Below are 11319 nucleotides of genomic sequence, written 5' to 3'. Positions count from 1 at the left end.
ACAGCTGGGAGGGGAACAAAAACTAACTCTTGAATACTATGCTCACTACTACGCTCACTATGCTCACTACTTGTCTGAAAGACAAGTTAGAGAGACTGGCACTAGGGAGACCCCCTTTATCGGAGTCTTACCTGATTATTCTTAAGGGAGTAATAGGTGTTACTGTTAAGCATGCTGTGGGTGGTCCTCTAGGTGCACATGGACAGTAGCTGTACGTGCTTGTTCACACATTGCGTGGCTCATTAGCATCGTCAATCTCCACCCAGGGGTGTGTCTTCATTATTATAATGAGCAAAGAGTCCGTTTGAGGACAAGAAAAACCAAATGTGCATTCTCCCTACAAGAGATAGATAGTAGCAGAAGTCCCTACTGAGATAGTTCTGCATAGATGAGCTTGACCGCAGTGCCAGTGCTGGGGCTCTTGGTGTTGTCAGCGCTATGGACGTGGTTGCCACATCCCAAGGACGTGGTTATTTCCTTGACTACCTATCCTGCCTCAGAGGAAAAAAAATGCAAAGAAATCACAAAAAGATATAATACATTGCTGACAAGAGTGATTAAGAGAAAGACTCTAGAGTAACCAGAGAAAAATAATACCTTACATCCACAAGAATGAAGAAAAAAATAACTTCAGGATCTTAGAAAATAGAAAGTGAGAAAATCAGAGAATGAGCTCTCTAAAGTGTGGGAGAAAAAACAAATCAATGAAAGTGTGCTTCAAAAATGAGACAAAATAAGTACTTTGAGATAAGCATGAAGAGAGAATTTTTAACAGAACGAATGACAATAACTGTGGAAGGAATTTTGGTGGGTGAAAGAAAATATTCCAGCTGAGCACTTTAAAGAAAAGACAGAAGAATGTGAAAAATAGTAAAATGGGGTAAATAGAAGACATTTTTCTCATTTTCAGTTTATTTCACAAGTACCTATTGAAGCAAAAAGTAATACAGTGTTTAGCAGAATTTATAGCATATCTAGAAATAAAATATGTGACACAAAATCATAAAATCAAGGAATCAAAGCATAACGTTGTTAAGTTCCTATATTATACTTGTAATGCATGACATAATTAAAAGTAGGCCTTCTTCGGGTAAAAATCTATATTTCAACTCCTAGAAGTTTCACTAAAAAAAAAAAAAAGAAACAATGTATAACTATAATAACTACACATAATAGTAGATGGTGAAAATACAAATATTCTAATAATGACAAAGAAAAGAGTAAAACAAATGTAATAAATGGGACATGAATATTCACGTTGAGTATTTCCCAAAGCTTAATAGTAACTAAAAAAATAAATGTTCTAACACTGAGTTAAAAAAACAGATTTTCAGATTGGATGTAAAAGCATCTCCCAACTGTATATATGTTAACTAATTTGATGTAGTAACTATTTTACAACATATAAGTGCATCAAATCATTACATTGTGCATCTGAAATATATGCAATTTTTATGTGTTCATTATATCTCAGTAAAGCTGGAAAAATAATTTTTAAAACTTGAAAAAAAAAATACATGCAGAGGTACAATGGGCAGAATTCTAAACATGCCAAACCCAGGATTCCTATATCTTAGCAATTCAATTAAGCACTAATCTACGTAATGCTGAAGGAACTTTGCAAATATAATTAAGCATCTAGACTTTGAAATAGAAACGTCATTTTGGATTATGCTAGTGGATCCAATTTAGTCACCTGAGCTCTTAGAGGCAGAGTTTCTCTAGCTGGGGTCAGAGCTCCAATTGGCCGGGAAGCCAAGGGGAGAGTCAAAAGATTCGATTCTCAGTGCTGGCTTTGAGGTTGGAGGAAGACGGCTGTAGGCCAAGGGTGCAGGTGGACTTGAGGATCTGAAAACGAGTTCTTACTGCAATGTAGCAAGAAACAAGGACCTCCGAACTATCACAAAATACAAATACTTAGGCTATTGTTCTGAATTTCATATAAAAATAGACTTATGAGAGTGATGATGTTTTGTGTCACAATCATGAAAAATTTATCTTAACTCTTACACATTGTCACTTTTAACCAATAATAGAAAAGTGAATGTAATCTTTAAGTTAGTGGATCAAGGAGTGTATTTGAAAGCAAAGAAGTAAACATTTTAAATGTTGAAATTGATAGCATACAACATGAATGTGTTAGGATACATTTAAAAATCTGTGTTTTGTAACTTCATGACTTTTTTGGCTTATGGATAAAATAAGCATTCATTATGGTAACTGCAGCATTTGAAAAACGCAGCCTTCAGAGGTAATTTCAGTTAACTTAGATTGTGTGTTTGGGAAGCCCTAGTCACTTATTCCGGCATTATGTTTAATCTGGAGACAATAAGCCAAAATTGACCCAGTGTTTTTTTTTTTTTTCCTCTCTAACTCCCCAGTACACCCAGTACATAATAATTATTTTATAAATCATTTCCAGTTATAGTCTTATCAGAAATAAAATACATTGCATCTAGTTATCTTTTAAAGATAATTTGAATGGCTTCATTATCCTGTATATACAACTTATCAAACCTATCTTGTAAATCAGTATGCACTTCAACACCAGCAAAGCTTGCATAAACAAGAGCTTTATGAGTCTTAAATGATAATTACCACAATCTAATGAATTGCATAAATCATGTATAATGAAGAGAAATAAGCAAGTACTCTGATATGTGCACATTAATAACTTAGGTTTTTCAAAAGCTGTGAGTAATTTAATTTAGATGGTGTGTCCACAGACATAACAACTTGAATTTTATTTGTGAAATAATTAGTGGTAAATCTAAAGGGATACAACTTATCTACTGGCAATACATTAAACTGAAAAATGAAGATTAATTTTGTCTTTGATGCAAATTATTCTGATAATATCTCATGATTTGAAAGTCACTGTAAAGAGGGAAATATGAAAATTGATTTAAGTTCATTCTGACAAACCTAGAATTTATTCCAAAATATGAATTAGCATGCTTTGCAGTTCCAAGTAATTTGTGATATGCTATAATTTTTAGTGATCTTCTCACTGAAGTGCTAATTGGAATTGTATTTATATATATTTATGAGTAGAGATAGAGGTTCATCACTTCCCTTCTATCTGTAACATCTTAATTTGGGTTACAAAAATACATTATTCATTCTTGAGGTTCTTTATTGGTTAAAAGGATATTCATTCAGGTAACAAAAAACTGGAACTAGCAGAAAACTTCTTTCTTCTTCCAGTAACAGGCTTTATCTTTGCTAATACATTTTTTATAAGCATTTTATTTTCTTTAACTTTATCTAACCATCATCTTCTTTTCTGCAATTAAGTTTGAAAGCTGAATTGTTTCCAATCTATTAAGCTTCCAGCTACTTCCCTTCTTTGAAAGATAAACAATACATTAGAGTGGGATGGTCTAAATTTAAAATCTATGCATTTACTCATCTGTTAGTTTATTCAACAACATTTACCACATCCTATGGTAAAAATGGTGTATTATTATGATGAAGATATAACTAAGGACATAACAGCCAATAATGAAAAATGATTATATCAATACATATAATATATATTATATTATAATAATTGTTAGATGATAATCATATATTAGCATATATTATCTATTATATAAAATAATTACTATATCTGTAGTATGTAAATATATAATTATAATTAATTATATAATATTTGCCATAAATAATTACTAATAATCAATACTTTATTGTAAACGTTGTTTTGGGAATGATTTATGCCTACAACTTAGTATTGAAAGATGAGTCATACTCTGCCTAGGCCACTGAGATTTTATTCACTAAGGAGTTTTCCAATTAAGTCAATTGGCAATTGGCAAAATCAACAGTATAAATGGAATCCAGTGTCATTTAAAAAATGGAACATACCGCTGGGCACTGTGGCTCACATCTGTAATCTCAGCATTTTGGGAGGCTAAGGCAGTTGGATCACCTGAGGTCAGGAGTTCAAGATCAGCCTGGCCAGCATGGTGAAACCCTGTTTCTACTAAAAATACAAAAAATGAGCTGGGCATGGTGGCGTGTGCCTGTAATCCCACTTACTCTAGTGGCTGAGGCAGGAGAATCGCTTGAACCCGGGTGGTGGAGGTTGCAGTGAGCAGAGATCATGCCAGCACTCCAGCCTGGGTGACAGAGTGAGAATCTGTCTCACAAAAAGTAAAATAAAATAAAAAATAAAAATGGAAGATACCATGCCTCTCATTGCAACAAGTGCACATGGACATAAAACCAACAGCAAAATAGCAACAAACTTTAGGACTTCAAGGCCTTCAGAAATAACACTGAATAATGCAGTAGGGTGGAAGGAAGGGAATACCTGAGAAAGAACAGCCAGTTTATGGACAACCATATTAAAGAATGAAAAATGATTACCATTTTTAAAAAGTGCTACTGTTCATGACTTACCTTCATTAAGTCAGCCTACTTGTAGAGGTGAACCAGTTAGGCTTAAAAACAGGAAATGAATAGACACATTTCGATACTTGGAGTTCAATGAAAATGTGTGTTCTTGCAGTATTCTTCTCCACAAGTGCTTTTTATGACATCATTTCTGGTACCAACTTATTGACTGCAATTTTATTCAAGCTGAAAGGCATTGGAATACATATTAATTTTATTTCATATTTTTATTGTTTTTCCATAAAATAATTTACCAATTTGAAACTATAATTGACTTTATTGATAAGTTTTAGGTGAGTGGCATCTTTTTAAAAATTTAATCTTTTCATGGGTAGAGCTCCAGGGCCACTTCTCTTTGATCACTCTTTCTCCAGATGTGTCAAAATCAATGCCTATCACTCCAATTTGTAAAACTCATATGTTATACTAAGTATATGGAATAAACCTCTGTGAAAAGAAAAACAGTAAACAAATTACATTTAAAAGAGTTTAATTGAGCAAGAATAGTTTGTGAAATGGGCAGCCCCAAACCCGAATAGGTTCAGGGAAATTTCAGCCTGCTTAGTGGTCAGAGATTTATGGACAGGGAAAGGAAAGTGAGGTACATAAAACAAAAGTGAGGTGAAGAAACAGCTGTGTTGGTTACAGCTGTGTTTGCCATATTGGAACACGATTTGAAGAACTGGCCACCTTTGGCTGACATTTGGTGGTTGGCACAAGAGTAGATTGGCTAAAGATTTAATGAATCATGCCTGTTAAATAATATTTCAATAAAAACTTTGAAACAATGAGGCGAGGAGGGCTTTCAAGTTGGCAAATACATCTAAGTGCTAGGAAGGTGGCACACTCCAACTCCATGGAGATCGAATGACCCGTCCACACCTTGCCCTAACCCCTTCATCTTGCTGTACTTTGATCTTTCACAATGACCAGTAACAGTAAGGACAGCATTTTCTTGTATTCTGTGAGTCATTATAGCAAACTGCCAAATCTGAGAGAAGGTCATGAGAACCTTTGAATTTGTACTCAGCAGATTACTTAGTCTGGGCACACATTTGTGGTTAGTGTCTGAAGTGGATCAGTTTTGTGTGACTGAGCTGTTAATTTTGGGGATCTGTACTAACTCCAGGGAATTAAGTGTCAGAATTTAACTGAATTGTAAGACAACCAAATGGTGTTAGGGAATTGTGGAATTGCTTGGAAAACCACAGAGGCATGGACAAGAAAGCTGGGATGCAGTGATAGAGCAGTGGGTAAGATTACATACATAGATTAAGAAAATTAAATACATAGAAATTATTTAATAAAATATTAAAATAAAAAAATCATATTTTTTAATATTCATATTAAAATAAGGGCAGCATTTATTTGGAAAAATAATTTGTCAGAATCAGAAATACTGATCCCATGTGGTTTGCCAAGGAGTTTCACTGAGCTCCATTTGGAAGAGTATATGAGAAACTAAAGAAAGCAAAGATGACAGCTTTTCCCTACATGTGGTAGAGAAGAAAAGGAAAGCATTTAGGGAGCAGTTCAAGGTTTTCAAAATTCAGCAGTGTCTGTTTTAAGGAGACTGGGATGGAAAGGGAACATCAGAGGAAGCAGATGTGGGGACAGTGCTCCTGGAATACAGATGGGAGTGAGGAATTCAATCCTTTTGCGATTTAAGTTCTAGGAAATTCAAAATTGAGAGAAAAAGTTTTAGGAGAGAAAGGATTATAAAACTCTAGGCATGGAGGTTATCGAGGACACAGAGTTCAGAAGTTCCAACAACAGTCATAAATCAAAAATATCTGAATGTGACTTCCAACTGAGACGAATGTGGAGACCAGAGACAATTCCATCTTGAGGGAAGGGACACCCAGATGCTTGGAATCCTGGACCAGATGGGAGTGCAGGTTATTGTGTTGAAATGTGAAAGAAGCTTTGGTTTTTTTGTGAGGTTGGGAAGTTACAGAGCTAATATAAAACACAAAAGGCTAAGAGTGATTCCAGAACAAAACATAAGCCCTGATATTAAAAGACATAGAAAACGTGTTTCATCAAATCTCCATCCAATTTAGCACCATGGTGCAAGAAAAAAGGGATGAAAAGGGAACATAGAAACTAGATAATATAGAAATATTATGCGGGTTAGTAATAAAAAGAAGAAGTCACAAAAGAGCATTTATTATGAAGAATTACTAAGTTTTCAAGAAAACTGGACCGTTTAAGATGCCATTTTCTAGAGTAAAAATGTGTGTTTTGGTAAATGCCCATGATACTGTAATTAATATAATAGAAACCTATTAGTTGGTGATTTTTCCCCACTTTGTTTTAAGTGAGAAGTTAAGAGGCCCTGAGCATTAATAGAGCAGCATTCTGGCAAAACTGAAAGCTATAATTTCATAGGTTGTGTTTTATTTTGTCTGTCTTCACACTTCCCTAGAAAAATATACACAGAAAAATAACAAACACATACACATCAAAAATAACAATTAAATTTCAGTTAAATGCTGGGTAGCAAGGGAAGACAAAATCCCAACTCCAAACAAATGTCTTAATAAGATATATCTATCTTCCTGTGAGTAATTAGAAAAAGAAAAAATGAAAAAAGAGATTTTTTAAGAAGGTAATTTATTCAAGACAGCACAGGTAAATTGAGTTATTTCTATTAATAGAGTATATTCTTAACTATGTTAAGTGAGTCAGGGAACTAAATTTGATGACAACTTTACATGATATTTTCTGGAATAACTCCAGAGAGCTCTTATTTTACACTCCACACACCTCTTCCCTTTTGCTTACAGTGGTTTCACTAGAAGAGCTGAGAAGAACATGAGAAAGATGTAACAAAAGGGAAGGAAACAAAGTTAACAGAAAGAGAAGAAAAAAATGTTTGGAAATATATAAACAATTTTCTGGATATCTGTTTTTAAATCTTTGATTGAAACTATACCCATTTTTGACTTTGTGACTGTGCAATGAAGCGACAGTGGGAATACATTGACAGAGTGCCCATGGTGAATGATGTTGATATTTTAGAAGCAAAAGGGAACAAGGTGTTTCAGCAAATCTTTGAAAACTGGTATTTTGTATCTTTATTATGTGTGTGCTGTAATAAAAAGATGAGTGCAAACTGTTCTAAGGTATTGACAAATCAGTTAAAAATCCATTCCAACAATGCCTACCCCAGTTCTGTTATAAATTCCTTTATTTTAGTTTTTCTTCTCCAAGCAAGCATTTCCATCAGAATAAGAAATTACATCAATTATAACTGTGTATGTAAACAGAAGCATATGTATACATAATAATATAAATAAAATCCTACAAAAAATTTTTAATAAAAATTTGTAAATATATAATTTGATCTATCCAAGCCATGTGTGAAAATTTTATTTACCAGATGAGAAGTTGAGGCACACCACGGAAGCCTGAATAATTTATTCAAATTTACGAAGGTTCTATTCAGGTGGCCTGACTTTCAGCCCCATTCTCTTCCACTACAGATACTGTGACTATACATTGAATGTATACCAGTCAAGCTCTTTAAAAATTTGGGACACAGTTTGCAAGAGGTATTGTTAATTTCCTACATAACTTCACTGCTCAAAGCGAAGCCTTCTGTCTGTTCCTTGCTTCTGTATTTGGCTAACAGTTTCTAGCACTCTGCACTCAGCAGTCAGGGTGGGCTACCACCCGTGAAGACAACCAGAAAATCAAAACATTCATTTGTCTTATCCACACCTCCAATCTAGCTCCCTTTGATGGCAGCCACAGCCTGCCTGGAGCAGCCGCTGCCAAGAGGCCGACTTCGCTGGCGGAGGCATAACGGGGGCTGCATGCTCCAGCCAGCTGGAGCAGGGAAAAGGCGGGAGACCTGCCCACTTCCAAGTTGGAGGGGCGGCAGCCCCACACTTCCAGGCACAGCTGCAGCCTCCCAACCCCAGCTGCAGACATGGGCATTCCTGTGCTCTCGGGGGCCCAGGAATCCCCCCTGCCCTAGCAGGCTTGAGAGTGCCTCCTTCTGCTACCAGGACTCTCCCTGCTCCCAGCATCCACTCAGATTTCAGAGCAAACTTGAAGCCGAGCCCGGATGCTGTCATGACCCAACTGGGTGTGTGCGTGCTCAGGGAGGCTCTGACAGGTCAGTCCCCTGCCGCCTCAGTCCCCTCTGGGCTTTGGGCACTGACAAGCACAGGAGAGAAGTCAAGGGGAGGCTGAGGGCACCTCGGCTCAGGCCTGCAGGCACCCCTCCGTACAAACAGCCTGGGCTCCATAGATGACATACAGATGGTGACAGGAAGCAGACAGGCTCCTGGGCAGAAAAAGGCAGGTCCCTGTTGAAGCCCCACCGTCAAGCCAGGGAGGGCCTGAAGCATGAAGGCTGGACTGCCAGTTCTGCAGACCAGAGTGAGAACTTATGGTGCTTTCTCTGGGTCCACCTATGGGGGTGCATGGACCAACCAGCACAAACTTCCTCTCCTCTGAAGCTCATACAAACCCTGGACTCAGCTGGACTTAGGCAGATGATGGATGGGAAGTCCTGTCTGTGGATAGGAGCTACCCACTCCGGGTCTCCTTCCTGCTGAGGGCTACAGGGCTACAGAGACAGTAAGGTGACCTGCCTGTGGATAGGAGGTATCGACTTCGGCTCTCCTGAGAGCTGTACTATTGCTCAATAAAGCACCTCTTTGCCTCACTCATCTCCCAGTTGTCTGCATATTTAATTCTTCCTAAGAACTGAGGACCTGCTGAATGGTGGGACTGAAAGAGCTATAACACAAACTGCTGAAACACGCCCACCCCCCACCCACCCACCACTCACCTCTTGCAAGTAAGGACAAGAGAGAGGGAGAGAAGAGGTGCAGCCTTTCAGGGATCCCAGACCTAGGAGCTCCCCAGGCCAGGGCTATGACACCTTGGTGTTCTGCAGTTCCTGGAGTCTCCAAGCTTCCAGGCACCACCACGTTCCCAGGTGTCCAGTGGAAGCCACTTGCAGTAGGCCTGGTTCAGCGGCAGCCTCACAGAGAACTGGTGCCTATGCTGTCACCTGGAGCTGCCTACCCCACTGCAGCTGGTGTGCCTGGCTGTGAACAACAGCCAGACACCATGCTCACTCACTCACGCATCCCTTGCTGCTCCATGCCTGGCTCACCCTTGGCAGGGCTGGGATCCAGCCTGGTAGCGCAAGCTGAGAGCAGATTGCAGGCCAAGTAGGCAGAACAAGTCCAGCTGGCCTGAGCAAAATTCTGGCAAAGGCACCGCCAGCCACAGAGGCTTCTGGCCGGCAAAATGACACCCCAAGGATCCCATCACACCTTCCTATTTTCTCTGCAATATTTTGAAACAAATGATATTCTTGACATTTAAAAAGTAAGACTATATTTTACTAAAGGTCCTTTCCTTCACATAGTATCATATTTCTTTTCTCATCTAAGTATTGTATAGATGAAATAAATTTGAAGTGAACAGGGAAATTGCAGACACAGGGAAACTGCTATCACAAACACCTACACGTGCACACACACACACACACACATATCACAAGAGATGAGGTCCCTTCATTTGTAGCCTCATTACAAAACTAAATAAATAAATAAAGTGAATCTTCTCTTCTGAATAAGTTTTGCAGTAGGAGTTGTATAAAAGGTAAATTTTTGGTTTAGTTTCCTTAGGCTAGAAATTACTATTCCAATCATTTTCATAGTAAAATAACATGCAAACTTAGGTTAATGGTGATAGCATTTGGTATATGAGAAAGTGTTACAGGATTCCTTAAACAATACAATTTCAAGCGAGGCTGGTAAAATATAAAGCATGAAAATGGAATTGTTATTAGGATGCTGAAGAAGACAGAATTGTGTCATTTTATGTTTAGCTTTTCAGCATAATAAATTATTTTCAGCATAATAAATAAATATATTAGAAGCATCATTTTTGTTTCTATTCTCATGCATGACTAGCAAAGAAAAGGGTCTGTCTACAGTCAACAAAGATGAACGAATGGCTTCCTGTAAGTTTCAGATCTATTCCCCTTGAATAGCTCACACACACACAACACACACACACACAAATAGTAAAAAAAAAAAAAAAAGTCAACCCTATTCATGAGTTGTTCTTTTCTCCTTTAACTTCTTTCAAATACATAAGGAGCATTCTTGTGGGATTCATTCAATTAAATTTTACACACATTTTCATTTACCTATACAATATTAAATAGAATTTTTCAGCAGAAAACAAGTTGCAAACAATAAACAGCATACTTATTAACTATGAAAAAATAAAGTGCCACGTTTGTCCAGGGAGTGAGCAGTTTCTATACTTGAAAACACTGATCCAGTAATTCAAATATGTATTGATACTTACTGCATCCCAGAAACTGGAACATAATGGATACACTTCTTGTTCTCCTGAAGTTTACAATCTAAGCCAACTAAACACAGTGGATTTTCTAATGTGCATTAAAAGTTCAAGAACTGGGTCTCTGGTAGAGTCAGCTTCTAAAATATTAAAAATAAAATATTGAATTCAGAGATTTGTAAAGTGTTTATAGTTAACTTTTACATTGAAACATTGAACATTAATCTTAAAATCACAAGTGAGCACACATATACATTTCACAATGTTGTCCAAGAACATGTTTCTGGTTTTTTTTTCTTTCTAGAAATAATTTATTTTTATGTTATTTCATGGTTTCCTTTATACTTCTGGCTTTTACAATTTGTTTTAAAAATGTATCTTTATTAACAAATAATGTAATAAATGTTCTACAATTTCTTCCAACATTTTATCACTTTATTTTTATAATATTTTAAATATTGAACCACATATGATTTATTAATAAGTATGATGATTAGTCTTATGTGTCCTGAATGGGCTTCAGGGTGCCCAGGTGTTTGTTCAAACATTATTCTGGGTGTTTCTGTGAAGGTATCTTTG

General features: G+C 36.9%; 1 long non-coding RNA gene across 1 annotated transcript; it reads right to left on the bottom strand.

Moving 5' to 3' along the window:
- Positions 1 to 4611: 4611 nt before the first annotated feature.
- LOC111550649 lies at positions 4612 to 10891 on the bottom strand. Its single transcript, XR_002734138.2, has 4 exons — positions 10747 to 10891; positions 7168 to 7204; positions 6684 to 6822; positions 4612 to 4845 (listed from the first exon to the last, which is right to left on the bottom strand). It is a non-coding gene; the product is annotated as an uncharacterized LOC111550649 (long non-coding RNA).
- Between the last annotated feature and the right edge of the window lie 428 nt (positions 10892 to 11319).

The sequence above is a fragment of the Piliocolobus tephrosceles genome, chromosome 18, assembly GCF_002776525.5.
Source record: "Piliocolobus tephrosceles isolate RC106 chromosome 18, ASM277652v3, whole genome shotgun sequence".
In the NCBI taxonomy this organism is placed as follows: domain Eukaryota; kingdom Metazoa; phylum Chordata; class Mammalia; order Primates; family Cercopithecidae; genus Piliocolobus; species Piliocolobus tephrosceles.
Note: the sequence above shows the minus strand (reverse complement) of the source record. Positions and strands in the feature narration are given on the sequence as shown.